This window comes from Mus caroli, unplaced genomic scaffold, assembly GCF_978045245.1.
Source record: "Mus caroli unplaced genomic scaffold, Mus_caroli_1 scaffold_19, whole genome shotgun sequence".
Lineage (NCBI taxonomy): Eukaryota > Metazoa > Chordata > Mammalia > Rodentia > Muridae > Mus > Mus caroli.
Window position 1 is genome coordinate 56,791,259 of NW_028227274.1, and position 6,554 is coordinate 56,797,812.

The 6,554-nt window shown below is 41.5% G+C and overlaps 1 non-coding gene across 1 annotated transcript; it reads right to left on the reverse strand.

The window, feature by feature from the left end:
* Positions 1-1,869: 1,869 nt before the first annotated feature.
* On the reverse strand, positions 1,870-2,007 carry LOC115029900 (small nucleolar RNA SNORA48). Its single transcript, XR_003835477.1, has one exon. It is a non-coding gene; the product is annotated as a small nucleolar RNA SNORA48 (small nucleolar RNA).
* Positions 2,008-6,554: the final 4,547 nt, after the last annotated feature.

Here is a 6,554-nt window from a genome sequence, read left to right on the forward strand (position 1 = left end):
ACTCCCCCATAGGGGAAACCACTCCATCTGAAAGTATATTCTTCTTAAACATAAGTTTTCAGAGAATAAAATGTATTCTCTGAATTACTTTAAAGTAATCAGATTCCGGGAGATAGAATTTTGAAACACACTTCCAACTCACTTGTCCTTGGTGTTAGTAAATTACATTTGCCAATTTTCTTAAATTCCCACTTTTATGCTATTTACTTATATGTTATATACCATGATTTTATTTGTAGCTAAAAGTCAAGCTTTCCACTTATAATTATCAAAGTTACACAAATTAAAATGAAATGGGCAGCTTAAATTTTAATTTTAATTTACAAGTAAACATTGAGATTCAATCTGTCATCCTAAGTAAAAATTCTATATGTTTCTCAAATTATTTCCTCTGCAAATACATGAATGTTATCTAACATGCTGGTCTTTTTTAGTGATTACATTGATATTCAGTAATTCTGGAGTTATTAAAAGAAAAATATGATTTCATTCAAAACATGTGTTTTTCAATACCACTGGAAGAAGCAGGGGAGAAGTGAGACAGGAGCATGGCCACAATGTTTTACATAGAGAGATGAGATTTTAATATGAAAATTATACTCTTGATAGTCTATAAAATATAACAAAGATTTCTTACTGATTCTTTGTAAGGTTCACACCATGTGCCCTAGCCACGATCATCTCCCTGTCGTCTCATATCTGCCATTGCAACCTCTCCCCCACAAAACAAAACACACAACAACAACAACAACAACAAAAACAAAGCATAAAAACTATCTCATCATGGAACCTACAGTGTGTCACAGTGTGTCCCACAGTATATTCCTCTGTTCACACCTTCGCTTGCAAATGTTCCTTGCAATGAGTCATTGGTCTGGTTCCAGGTCTCTGGCTTCTGTGATACTATCAGTATTGAATCCTCACCATGACTCTACTCCTCTCAGTTATTTATCTTCTTGTCCTGTGTCATGTGGATTCTACAATTTTGGGAAAATAGGACTGGTCCTATTTCACAGTCCCAACTATTCTTAGTTGATATAGATTTTGGGGTGGGCTATCTCAGAGCCTTGTATCTGGATCTTGGTAGTGGCAGACCTAGTCCACCCACAGGCTCCCTTTTATCCCACCAGGGTGAGTGATGGTTAGGCTATCCATTGCCACCATTGGCAGGAGGCACAGTCAGCCTTCCTGCCCTCAGGGCTGGCTCACCTGCACCCATGCCTCCAGAGTCATCTCTACTATGCTGGTCCTGGGGTCTACCATCCCAAATGCTTCAGCATGTGAGGTTCTGGGCCAGCTCTCCTGCTCTCACACCCTTGGGGGTGGCTCATCAGTACTTTTGTCATTATAGCCAGCTCTACTGTGTTGGCTGGGTGAAACAAAAGGCCTTCTCTCTTAACTGCTGGCAGGGCTAAAAGATGGAATTAGCTCTCTAGAGCAACACACCCACTGAGGGGTGGGGACAGTCCTACATAGCTCCTGGACATCCAGATTGTCTCTGGTGACTGTTCCCACCAGGGACATCCCCATGTTCTCTAGTGGTAATGTGAGCCATGGACATCAACACCAACCCCCACAACTGAGTAGCCAGACTCAGACATGACCCTCAATGGCAGCTTGGGCTGGGACCACACAGTGCTCCAGGTGACATTGCTGGCTTCTCACAGCAGGCTGCTCCTCCCCACTCAAGTCTCCAGTCCCACCTCTCTTCAGATTGCTCAAGGCGCTCCACTTCTCTTTCTCTCCTATCTGATCACTACATACTCACACACTGTGGTGGCTTCAGCTGCAGGTTGGCCATGCGGCTGACAGGTCCCTGGGTTACATCCTCTATCTGTGCTGTGTGCCATGTCAGTGTGCAGATGTCTATGCTATGCCTATACAATCCACCGGCCACCAAGCCAGGCATCAAGCTAGGATGAACAAAGGACTGCCATCTGCTCTGCCCCTGACTGATATAAGAACAACATCACCAACAGGGTGCCTCTTTGCCCATTTCCAGGGTTAAGACACTGTTCTTTGCACATTAAGAATGGCTAAGAAAGCCAGAACATGAAAAAAGATGAAGGGACCTCAGTAGTGTGTCTGGATTTGGGTGATTGCTAGGAATAGCCACATCATCACTGGTAACAACAGTAGTAAAGCATTATGGGTAAACTCATCCAGAGATAGTCTGAAGATCTCTCTGCTCTGACCACAGAGACTCTGACCTTCCTTTCTTTGTAATGACTGCCTGCTGACATTTACCATGGTCAATTGACATGTTAGGGCTACATATTTATCTATTACACCACTGGAGTCCCCACCAGGGCCAACTGGAAGGGCAGATGAGTTTCATTTGTGTGTCATGATAGTTTTGCCATAATTTGACTAAAACCAAATTATACTTCCAGTGTTGGTATTTTAAGGATTGTAGAGGAAACTGCCTTTTCAGGTTACTGTGTTTTTCTCACCTCATTACAAGTCTGTAGCTAGGTTTATAGGACACCAGATCATGGAGGACATTGCCATTCTGTCTCCTGTCTTCTGAGTGCAAATGTATTATTGGTATTTGCCAAGTAACAATAGCATGCTAAACACCTGAAATATACCATCATGGTTGGTTTTAATGTTGCCTTGCCTCGAATCGGAGTCACCAGAGTAGGGAAAAGATGGCTTGGTTGCTTTAATTGAGGAGAGAAGACCCATCCTGATTATGGGAGGGACCTTCTAGTAGCAGTCCAGATAAAAATCTACAGTAGATGGAAGATCTTGTCTTTTGCTTGCTTGGCCTTCCCTCTTCCCACTGAGTGAGTTGGTTTGATTTACCCTGTGGTTGTTGTTGTTGCTGCTACTGCTACTGTGAACTGAGTTCCTTCACTGATAGCAGAACCAGCACTTCCAAGCTGTTATTGTGAACCTAGTGACCAGCAGTTCTCCAGGAACCTCCTGGGCATCCAGTGTCCAACTGAGCCTCTGGAAGCACCCTGCATTGTAAACTGAGTAACTAGCCGTTGTCATTCCCCTCCTCCCAGTGAGAGACAGCTATTATGGGACTACCCCAACTTTTGAAGCAGACAGCCTCAAGGACCAAGTAATCGCCAGAGTCTCTGGTTCTCAGGTATGATCTAGCTGTTGTTAATATTTTAATGCTGACTTAACGCATTGAGTTCATACTATTAAACATATACTGACGAATACAGACACTGAGCATTTTATAGAGCAACTTTTCATATGATCTTTGATCACTTTCTCAAGCACCCTGGAAGGAGGACTTGTACTACTTACAAATAAATCTGTGGCTTATTAATTTGTATGAAGTCAGCACAGAAGCTGGGCTCTTTGATATTCTGCTGCTTGTTCGGAGCTTCATTAAAGCTTTCCTTCCTGAAGGCATGACTAAAGCCTTTTGGCTTGCATCTACAGTTCTACATAACTTGCAAATGTTTAGGGGGAAAAAAGCTTGGGAAGTTTTGATACTTAATTACAAGATTAGGTCAACTACTCTCATACCACAGATTTTCAAATTCTCATTAGATACTTTTGATGTTGGGCATATTGTGTGCATCCGTGAGTGCAGAAGGTCCATTTGGCTGAGCTTGCCCCCCCTACACCCCCAACCTGCACCCAATTACCTGGATGCAGTAGGAGTTGAGGTCACAGTGCTCCCAAACAGTTCTTTCATCTGAGACTGAAGATGAAAAATGACCGACCAGCCGGCAACTCTCCCAGTATTGTGCGCCAACTTTTTGGTTTATCTTCTAAAGGTTTGATGTTTGATAATGAATAAATTAGAATAAAATATGAATGCACCCTCTGTAAGGACCCAGCAGGAAACATTAGCTATTGAGCCAGATCTCAATCAGCAAATGAAAGCGGTTCCTTCTGGCACTAAGTCTAAGCCTGGGAAGTCTGCTTATTTAGAAGAGAATTGAAGATAAAAGAGGAAATGGATGAGTGTGCTACGTGTGTGTGTGTGTGTGTGTGTGTGTGTGTGTGTGTGTGTGTGCTCATGCAAGGGATACAGTAAATGGAGGGAGAAGGCTTTAGTTTTTCTGAAGCGCCGAGGCTTATATAACCTGTGTTAAGTACTGCCTCCATCATCTATGTTGTTCTAAAAACACTCACAAATTCATCTTTTCCTTCTTCTTGATCAAATTGGTACACATGCTTTATTAATACCACGCATGGTGTATTGCCATTTGGAGACTGAACATATTTGAAAGCCCATAAATTCTATAACATATCTACATTACTGCAAAAAACCTATCTTGAGCCATTCACCAAAATACAGATTATATGGCAAGAGGCTCTGTGTTGAATTACCTGCCCTGTTCCACAGACTTGGTGTTAACACTTTCCCATGTGCCATATTTGGACTTGGGACTCTTTTCCCATCTCCTCAATGGATGTTAATCATTTGATCAATCAAAAGTTGATCATATCCCTACTCTGCAGACATTTTCATTTACAGCCAGGATCTGAGCCTAATGGCTTTGCATACCTGACAACACAGTCCCTTGCATTACTGGCCCTCCCCCTCTGCATCTGATTTCCCAAGGGAGGTGCCACATTAAGTTAGCAACTCCTCCCTCCTCACAGGACACTCAGCTTTAAATGAAAGCTGGCTTTTCCTTACAACCCTCCCTCCCTCCAGACATAGGTGAAAGTAAGCTTGAAGCAGGCCTATGCTCAAAGCCTTTTAGAGACTGGGATACAAGGGGTTGGTGTGAAGAACAAATATCAAGCAAGGATGTTTTCTTAGTTCTTTCCCCATTTTTACAGGTCCCTCACTTCATGACACCATGACATTTTCAAGTGTGTAGTGTGTGTGTGTGTGTGTGTGTGTGTGTGTGTGTGTGTGTGTGTAGTTCTTTCCAATTTCACTAGATGGCATTTGGCTTCCTAAAACAAAAGTAAGACTTCAGAAGACCCAAGAAATACACCTGGTATAATCTCATTCATTACCTATTTGTGTGTCTGGAGCCTTTTAAATGCTAGGCTCTATTACTTCAGTGGTACAAAAGTTAACTCAGTGGTTAAGAACACTGACTGCTCTTCTGAAGGTCCTGAGTTCAAATCCCAGCAACCACATGGTGGCTCACAACCACTTGTAAGGAGATCTGATGCCCTCTTCTGGAGTGTCTGAAGACAGCTACAGTGTACTTACATATGATAAATACATATATCTTAAAAAAAAAAGTTAACTGGTAAGGAAAGAAGTCTAAATTTCTATTTAGTCACTGGAGAGAATTTTGAATGGAAAAGTCACTTCCCCAAATCATGAGTGCACAGTATACTGCCTGAGTACAGCAGGAAGCGCCTTATGATTATTGATGCAACCTGAGCCCATCACAGTCCTTTTTCAACCTTTGAGCACACAGCACACAGCTTGTCCTATTTCATTTTATCTCAGCCACCTCTGCCAGTGCACATGCAATTATTTTTAAGACTATAAAAGATATAGAAAAGACATAGCTTTCATAACAGTAAGTTTGTTGCTGTATTATATACCATTGTAATTTAGCATTTGCTTGACAACTTACAATATAAATGTTCTTTTTAAAATAAGAAATGGGAAGATAAAACAGCTAATTTCTGAAACAGTGGGGACAAATGACATTAGGAAAATGGAAGATTTTTCTATTCCTTTGTGAGAATTTTTAGACAGTTTAAAACTTAATAATTAGAATTTCTTAGAGGTATAGGCTATCAAAAGGAGACATTAAAATACAATAAACTGAAATCAATGCTTCTCTCACTCTAAAATAAATTCAATGCAATTAAATTATATTTTTTTCTTAATCATATTTCACAGGATCATTATCTTCATGACTTTCAAAGTTAAGATTTTTATCTGTCATTTGGTAGGACTAATTTCTGACGTTATGGTTGTCTGGAGTAAGGATAAATGGTGAATCCTCTATTCCCACCATGTAATTGAATTCCAACAGTGAAGGGTGTATGTGTATGTGTGTGTGTGGGGGGGGGTGGGGTGCTACAGGTAAACTGTTAGAAAGTAACAAATTAGAAACTATATCTGAGACAAATAACAAGTTGTAGTTCCCTATAGTTTCACCAGGGGGCATGTGACTGACTTGAGCAAAAGTCGAACTACAGGGCACCCAAGACTTGAGAATTAAATCGACATAGAGTGGTGTCTCCAGTCTTCTGCATCCGTTCACAGGCCTATTTATCTGGGTAGCTCACAGCTCAGATAGCTGGTATTTGAACTAGGTATCACATGATATCGTGTACAGACAAGTGCTGTGAGTGTCTGATGCACTTAGTGCAAAGTTAAAATAGGACCAGCTCTGAAAACACAAGCATAGAAGAAACACTGTATGGAATGAGCAGATTGTATTTATATATTTGGGAGTATACACACACACACACACACACACACACACACACACACACACACATGACCCACGCTACCGTCTCGCCAGCAAGAACGCACGCAGGACACTCGGATCCTTCTGCAATAAAGCTTTAATGCATCTCAAGAGATAGATGATCAGCTTCAGGAGAGGAGACCCAGAGAGCAGAAAACCCTTCCCTTATATAGGCTGCGA